Genomic DNA, 8,761 nt, shown 5'->3' with positions numbered 1-8,761 from the left:
TTTTTTTTTTTTTTTGAGACGGAGTTTCACTCGTTACCCAGGCTGGAGTGCAATGGCGCGATCTCGGCTCACCGCAACCTCCGCCTCCCGGGTTCAGGCAATTCTCCTGCCCCAGCCTCCTGAGTCGCTGGGATTACAGGCACGCGCCACCATGCCCAGCTAATTTTTTGCATTTTTAGTAGAGACGGGGTTTCACCATGTTGACCAGGATGGTCTTGATCTCTTGACCTCGTGATCCACCTGCCTCGGCCTCCCACAGTGCTGGGATTATAGGCTTGAGCCACCGCGCCCGGCCTAAAAAATCTCATAATGTTTTAAGAAAGTTTCTAAACTTGCGTTGGGCTGCATTCAAAGCCGTCTTGGGCTGTGGCTTGAACAAGCTTGATGTACAGTGTACGATGGGTAATGGGAAACCATAGTTAAGACAATTTTGAAGAAAAACCTGTAAAGGCTAGAACAGGGTGTGAGGACTCACCCTACCAGATATCAGGAGGTATGATAAAGCCATGGAAATTAAGACAGAATATCACTGAGGCAAATGTAGAAAATGATGCTATTGGAGAAGAATGGAGCGCCCAGAACCAAACCCGTGCATTGTCAAACTTGATCTTTGTAGCTAGGTCTCAGGTGGCTATTTCCAATGTCTCAGCAGCAGCATTTTCACCTGGTACCAGTGCTTGACTTAGGTATCGGTGAATGATCTACTTACGTATTATCATCATCATCAGATCTTGGTTCTAGCTGTTCCTCATCTACTTCAATGCCACGATTTCTACCTTTCCTTCATCTTCTTTAGGTAGCCATTGTTTTAATGTTCCCATTGCTAAAGAAATGACAGAGAAAGATATTATAGCAACCCAGCCTATATACCCAATGAGGGGCATATACCAAAAATCATATGGTGAACATCAATATAATGGTAAACCTCTTGGCCATTTCCATCAAAACAGAGAATAAGAAAGGGATGATAACACAACCAGACAAGAAAAAGTGACAGGAATAAGGATCACAGAGGAAGAGACAAAACCCCTCCACTTTTGGGACAGATGCTTTGATTGTATAGAAAAATTAAGAAGATCTTCGTGTAAAAACAAGATTAACCACAGTTGGACCACTCTTATTCTCCACTGTTTCTATACCCTGAGTATCCCACCGTGGTTAGGCTTCATCGTGAATGCCTGCAGGGAAAACCCAAAGCACACACACACACTTCATCTTTCTTTTTTTTTTTGAAGTTATTTTTGTTACTTAAAATGTCTTTTTCTCTTAGGAAAAGAATTAGACTAAAGATAGCACAATGTATTATTTATTTATTTATTTTCGAGACAGAGTCTCACTCTGTTTCCCAGGCTGGAGTGCAGTGGCGTGATCTCAGCTCACTGCAACCTCCCCCTCCCAGGTTCAAGTGATTATCCTGCCCAAGCCTCCTGAGTAGCTGGGATTACAGGCATGCACCACCACGCCCAGCTAATTTTTGTATTTTTAGTAAAGACGGGGTTTCACCATGTTGGTCAGGCTGATTAATTTTCACTTCTTTATAGCAATGCAGCATCCCCTCAACTACTCTAAGATTCTACAATGATATATGCGTTTATTTCATATATCAATCACAAAAAAATGTTCCCAGCGAAATGGCATGTTTCCTTACGCTTTAAAATTTATATTCCCTAAATATAAATTATTATAAGAATGTTTATAGACTTTATCTCAGCATACATTTTTTTTTTTTTTTTTTTGAGATGGAGTCTTTCTCTGTGGCCCAGGCCAGAGTGCAGTGGCACAATCTCTCACTGCAACCTCCACCTCCCAGGTTCAAGTGATTCTCCTGCCTCAGCCTCCTGAGTAGCTGGGACTACAGGTGCGTGCCACCACACCCAGCATATTTTTTGTATTTTTAGTAGAGACGGCGTTTCACTATATTACCCAGGCTTTGTCTCGAATTCCTGACCTTGTGATCCACCCATCTCAGCCTCCCAAAGTGCTGGGATTACAGGTGTGAGCCACTGTGCCCAGCCCCACAAAATTTTTTTTAAATAAAAAATAAAAAGTCCCATCAGGTGCTTCAGGTAAGTTCTCCTGAATTCAGCCCTTCTACTCTGATTGTAAGTCTAGACTTTATTTGGGATATTTTCAAATTCTCTCTTAGTGAGGGCTTCAGTCTCTGTCTTTGGACAGGAGATTCGAGTAAAGAACTTTGCAGAAAATTGCCTTTTTTCTTCCTCTGTTTAACAGCAGAAGGTTGGGGTCAAGGTTTTTTCATTCCTGCCTCAACAGAGAAAGTTTGAATCAAGGAATTGACAGTGTGGCACTGGTACTCTTATTTACGTAGTGTCCTTTTAAGATTGCAACTGTTTTCTACTGTTTGAGATTATGGGTTGGTTTTTCATTTGTGACCAATTCTGATTAGTAAAATACCAGCTGGACTCATGTATAACATTTATGGGGTGTCCTCTTATAAATATCTAGGAATCAGAGCCCACCTAACCCAGGATGGTCAAAAGCAGCAATAGCCAAAATGAGATCCTTTCAAATGTCTAAAATAATTCATTTTGTGTGCACAATTGAGAGTAAAAGAAAAAAAAGCTAATTTCAGAACCAGACAAACTAAAAGGGAGACCTACTTTATTTCTGTCCTGGTTGAAATCTGGTAAGAGATTTGGAAAGTGGTTTTTGTTTGTTTGGTTTGTTGTTGTTTTGTTTAGAACGCTATGATCAGAAGTTGGGTTAATTAAAAGTTTAATATTTAGGCCATACAAATTTTTTTTCTTCTTTTGGATGCTGTTTCCAGAAATTTTTTTTTCAGTTGCTTCCTATCTTTTTGGCATGACTTTTGCTGAGAAAAATGTAAAACTTCTCATTGGCCTTTTAGGTATCTTAAAAGCCTTTCCAAATTGGCTCCTCTACGACTTGTTCTTCTATTTCTTCCACTTCTGCTCCTCCTTCCTTTTGCAATTTTCAATAACACGTGAAAATATCTGCAGGAGACTTCTAATGACTCTAAGACCCTTTGAGGAATGCAGAGAAGGTGCCACTCATCCCTCCTTAGGTTGTCCTGTTTTCCTAGTGGAGTACAGAGAGTCATGGGCAGGTTCCTCTCAGATCTAAAGTTCTACTGTCCTTTGCAGTAAGTTACTTGATCACTTTGACTTTGGGGTACCAGGGATTACATTGTACTGTGAGAGAAAATTGATTTTTGTGTGTGCAATGGCTGACAAGTCACCGATAAAAGCTGTAGTTTGGGAAGTAGCTGTCGGAAAAGAAATCTCCGGACCGACTTATCACTAAGGCAAGGGAAAATTCAAGTTGAAAACTACATCAGGCAAACCTGCCTCCCATTTTATTCCTAAATAAGATAGCTACAAATATTAAAAAGCTGTATACCTCCCTCACAATTTGCCCACAAGGAAGTTCCTTGCAGGCCTCAAGATCTTTACCCTAAACAGTTCTGTTGAACTTCACTCTGGCAATGTGAACAGATAGCTGATTTTCACAGGTGCAGGACAGAAAGTCATCCCTCTGCTCACCTGACACAAATGCATCTGATTGCTTCCTCTGCCCTATTGTTTATGTAAAAATGCAGTGTCACTGAGCCAGACTAAATTGTGTATTCAGTGAAAGGATGATCAAGGACTCAAAAAAATGCAACCTATTGTCTCTTGATTACCAATGACCTGGAAGTCCCCCCGCCCCCCACCCATCCCTGCTTCAAGTTGTCCCTCCTTTCTGGACTGAACCAATGTACAATTTATACATAGTGATTGATGTCTCATGTCTCCCTCAAATGTATAAAAGCAAACTGTACCCTGACCACCTTGGGCACATGTCAGCAGGACCTCCTGAGGCTGTGTCACAGGCGCATCTGTAACCTTGGCAAAATAAACTTTCTAAATTGATTGAGACCTGTTATCTGTACATTTTCAGTGCCACAAAAGAAGTAGCACTCAAATATAAATTTCCTCAGCAAGGCAATTTACTTCTATAGAAGGGTGCAGCTCACAGATGGAACAATGGCGAGCACACACTTGAACAAGGGAGGGGAAGGGTTCTTATTCCTGACAGAGGTCGCCCCTACTGCTGTGTTGTTCCCTACTAGCTAGGGTTAGACCGCACAGTCAAGTCTAATTCCAACTGGCTATTTTAAAGAGAGCACGGGTATGAACCAGAGTGTCAGGGTGGGTAGTTTGGTGGAAAAGACAGTTACAGGACAGGTCAGAGCAGGTAACCAGGGGTCAAAAGCAGGTGACCGGGGTAGGTGACCAGAGCAGGTGACTTAAGCAGTTGACCAGAGCAGGGGCCCAGGGAAACAGTTGTGAACTACTGATTAGAACTGGTGGAAAAGGTTGTTTACTGAAACTGTAAGGCAGTGAAACTTTAAAATGGAGAATTAAAGAATAAGAGAGCTGAACATACTGACATACTGATTCTTTGAAGGGAAAGTTGGAGTTCACTATATCTAACACCTGTCTCAGATATTTTGGGTACACACAGTGAATTGTTGTTACTGGATGGGGCTACTTACTTCTTTGTGGGTTTAGATTAAAAGACAGGTTTGAACACTTGGAGGTTATTGGAACACTCACCATCAAGGTATAAGACTCCTGTTGGGGACGGGCTGCTCACAGTAGCTTGACTGGCATTAGGCTACCCACCGGCCTCGGGGGAATGTGTGTGTAGCAAGGAACACATTCCCATGCTGTTTCCCTTCTTTGGGAGGTGGGACCCAGGATTCAATATAGAAGTTAGATCCTTGATTTTGAAAGATTTAGGTACACTACCTTCCAGTTTTGTCTGCTTTTCACATATTAAATATTTGACCCTGTTTTAAAACTCTTCATAAAAAAATTTACATCTATAAAGGGAATCTCCATTTGTAAGGCCTCTCCCTACACCCAAGCCACCAGAAATGTTTAAGATGGGAAAGACATCAAAGTTCACATAACAAACCTTACCTTTGTTTCAGACACCTTTCCTGGCAATCTTCACTTGACTAAACCTTGACTGTGCCCTTTTTTTCAGCAAATAATGGTGTTTAGATCTACGTTCTGTGCCTTTAAGAGTCATCCTTTCAGAAGTACAAATTTAGGGTTGGCTTGCTAACTGTTGTTTAGGGCAATGGAACAGGTAATCAAGAGACCAATAGACTAAAGTTGGAGGCTTGTAATCCCAGCACTTTGGGAGGCTGAGCAGGTGGATTGCTTGAGATCAGGAGTTGGAGACCAGCCTGGCCAACATGGTGAAACCCTGTTTCTACTAAAAGTACAATAAACAGCCGAACGTAGTGGCATACTTGTGTAATCCCAGCTGCTCCGGAGGCTGAGGCAGGGGGTAGAGGTTGCAGTGAGTTGAGACTCCAACCTTGGTGACAAAGTGAGACTCAGTCTCAAAAAAAATAAAGTTGGAGGAAAAATTATTTGAAAACTGGCAAATGCAAGCCTTATGAAGCTATAAAACCTGTTTCTGTGTGTCTGTATATGTATCATGTGTGTGTGATTTTGTAACTGAGTGCTCTATTTTAACTTTTTTCTTCTTGTCGCCCTCTGTATTAACTTTTTAGTAATGAAATAATACTCTTGACTCTCTTTCTTTCCACCAGGCACTCCCTTGCATTGCTGGCTTATCTCGTTATGTTTGCTTAGAAGTTCCAGAGACTGAATCTTGAGATAATCCAGGTGCCTATCAAATTCTCCCCCACCAGATTACTTCAAGGCTGCAGCTAATTTACAACCCAAACAAGCAGGAGATGGCACCAGCCCAATCACCAGACGGGGCAAGGACTCAAAATAAGTCATCCTGGCTCTGACTTGAGCATGAGGAAATTACATCAGAGGCAGAAGAAAGTGCATTGGCCGATGCAATGGCTCATGCCTACAATCAGCACTTTGGGAGGCTGAGGTGGGTGTATGGCTTGAGTCCAGGAGTTTGAGACCAGCCTGGGCAACATGGTGAAACCTGATATCTACAAAAATTAGATGGATGTGGTAGCATGTGCCTCTAGTCCCAGCTACTCGGGAGGCTGAGATGGGAGGATCGCTTGAGCTTGGGAGTCCTAGGCTGCAGTGAGCGGTGATCACCACTGCACTCCATCCAGCCTGGGTGACAGAGCAAGACCCTGTCCTTCCATCCTCTCCAAAAAAGAAAAAAGAACATGGACCATGGCTGTTAGTGGAGGGAGGAGTATCTCTAGGACTGGGAGTATTGGGGATGAGACTGGAGGTATGTAGGGACCAGACCCAAGGGTCTGCCAAATCTTGAGAAAAGCATATTCCTTAGAAAAATCAGCAAAGCATTATATCAACTCACCATTGATGAGGTGATTCTCAGCTAGGGGCTGTACCGCCCCCTAGGGGTTATTTTGGAATTTTGTGGAAACTTTTTCTTTTTGGTCATCACAGGGATTAGGGTTATATTACATACACATCTTATTCATTTCAGAATAGTAATGAGGACAATGCAAAATACTTTATATCCTAAAATGATGTTTTGTCTGAAATAAGATTGAAGGAACCTCCCCAGACCTGGTGCTAGGGGTCGTACACTAAGGTTTCTTGGCAGGAGAGTGGGTCCTAGAGACCCTCTAAGAGGGCTGGGCGAAATTCCGGGCTTCACTTTGGGAACTCGCAGCTTAGGTGCCAAGTGGAAGTCAGCTGTGGGGAATGTCAGCCTCTGGTCTAGCTGTGAATCGACCTATTAGAATAGCCCAGCATCATCCAGAACGCCCACCCCTTTACATTCTGCTTTAGACCTGGATGGAGGTAGGGGCGGGGGGCATCTAGTTTGGTTCCCAAGTGCAGTCTGCATACCCATGTCCTACTTCATGGAAGTTGAAAGTTAAAAGCCGCAAAGAACCTCACTACCCAGATTCTTTGATCTCAGCCCATTCCCGACAAGAAACTACTTTCTGTCAGAGACCAAACAAATGCAAAAATAAAAAATAATAAAATAAGTTACTGGCTTTATTGCTGCTAACAAAAGTAATACTTGTTCATTGTGGAAACTTTGGGAAGCACAAAGAAGAAAATAGACTCACCCACTCCCTCTTCTCCAAGATTAAAAAGTAAAACTGAAGTATTTTATAATAGATACACATAATTTTGGTGGTGTTTTTCTTTAAAAAAAAAAAAAAAAAAAAAAAAAAAAAAAAACAAGAATAATCCTACACATATTTGTAAAGGCTTTTTTTTTTTGAGATGGAGTCTCATTCTGTCACCCAGGCTGGGGTACAGTGGTGAGATCTCGGCTCACTGCAACCTCTGCCTCCCAGGTTCAAGTGATTCTCCTGCCTTAGCCTCCCCCTTCCCCACAGTAGGTGGGACTATAGGCACATCGCGTTTGGCTAATTATTTTTATTCTTAGTAGAGACAGGGTTTCACCATGTTAGCCAGGATGGTCTCAATCTCCTGACCTTGTGATCCACCCACCTCGGCCTCCTAAAGTGCTGAGATTACAGGCGTGAGCCACCGTGCCCTGCTGTAAATGCTTTATTGTTGTTTAATATGTGTTTGCAGGCCGGGCGCGGTGGCTCAAGCCTGTAATCCCAGCACTTTGGGAGGCCGAGGCAGGTGGATCACAAGGTCAAGAGATCAAGACCATCCTGCTCAACATGGTGAAACCCCGTCTCTACTAAAAATACAAAAAAAAATTAGCTGGGCATGGTGGTGCGTGCCTGTAATCCCAGCTACTCAGGAGGCTGAGGCAGGAGAATTGCCTGAACCCAGGAGGCGGAGGTTGCGGTGAGCCGAGATCGCGCCATTGCACTCCAGCCTGGGTAACATGAGTGAAACTCCGTCTCAAAAAAAAAAAAAAAAAAAAATGTGTTTGCGTTTTGTTCCTCTGCAGTTGGGTTTCTAACAGTGTTGTCTAGCCAGCCAGAACCGTAGTTGTGGGTACCATAGCACGCTGTGGCTCAGGGAGCTCCCAGTCCTACCTGTGTACAAAGGAGGCTGTGAGGAACCTCCTCATAGAAAATCCTGGTGTTCAAATCTGTAAATACTTCCTCAGGATAAATGGCACTGACCTTTTACAGAACCATCTAAAAGACCGTAACCTGCAGGCTAGTGGAGGGTGAAGTGAGGTCTGAGACCAATGACACAAGTTCTGAGGCACTGAGCCAGCAGAAGCAGGGTACCTTTTGGGAAGCAGGAGGCCAGTAAAAGTTTCAGAGGTCAGTGGACCAAAAAAAAAAGAAAGTGAAGGTGAATATATTCTCCAAGGATTGTGATATGAGACTTTAAAATAGAGTTAATGATTGTGAAAGTCAACCAACGGAATTGCCCGTAATCTGTCACTATAACATGCTTTCATATGTTGAATTTTCTTCTTAGTTTTGTTCATTTTTTGACTTCTTTTAATTTTATTTTTAAAGTTTTTAAAATTTGCACCTAATTTTATTTATACGGTACATAGTGACGCTGTGATACATATACTGTATAGGAATCAGATCAGGGTAATTAGCATATCATCTCAAACATTTCTCATTTCTTTGTATTCAGAACATTCAATGTTCTCCTTCTAGCCGTTTGAAATTATGTAATATATATTGTTAGCTATAGCCATTCTACCGTGATACACAGTACTACAATTTATTCGTCCTATCTAGCTGTGATTTCGATTCTTTAGCAAGTCTCCGTACTGCTCCTTTCCTCTTACCCTTTTTCACCTGTTTTACTTTCCACTTCTAGGAGACCAATTTTTTTTTTTTTCGCTTCCACAAATGAGTGAGAATATGCAGTATCTCTGTTCCTAGCTTGCTTCACTTAACATG

The 8,761-nt window shown here is 42.3% G+C and overlaps 1 long non-coding RNA gene across 1 annotated transcript in view; it reads right to left on the bottom strand.

Annotated features, from left to right (window-relative positions):
• The window catches only part of LOC116562365, a 9,899-nt gene extending 9,050 nt beyond the window's left edge, over positions 1-849 (bottom strand). Inside the window, exon 1 of the long non-coding RNA XR_004273894.1 lies at positions 710-849. This is a non-coding gene — a long non-coding RNA (uncharacterized LOC116562365). The remainder of the gene's footprint in view (positions 1-709) is intronic.
• Between the last annotated feature and the right edge of the window lie 7,912 nt (positions 850-8,761).

The sequence above is a fragment of the Sapajus apella genome, unplaced genomic scaffold (assembly GCF_009761245.1).
Source record: "Sapajus apella isolate SASKATOON/1434 unplaced genomic scaffold, GSC_monkey_1.0 scaffold32, whole genome shotgun sequence".
Taxonomy (NCBI): Eukaryota; Metazoa; Chordata; class Mammalia; order Primates; family Cebidae; genus Sapajus; species Sapajus apella.
Note: the sequence above shows the minus strand (reverse complement) of the source record. Positions and strands in the feature narration are given on the sequence as shown.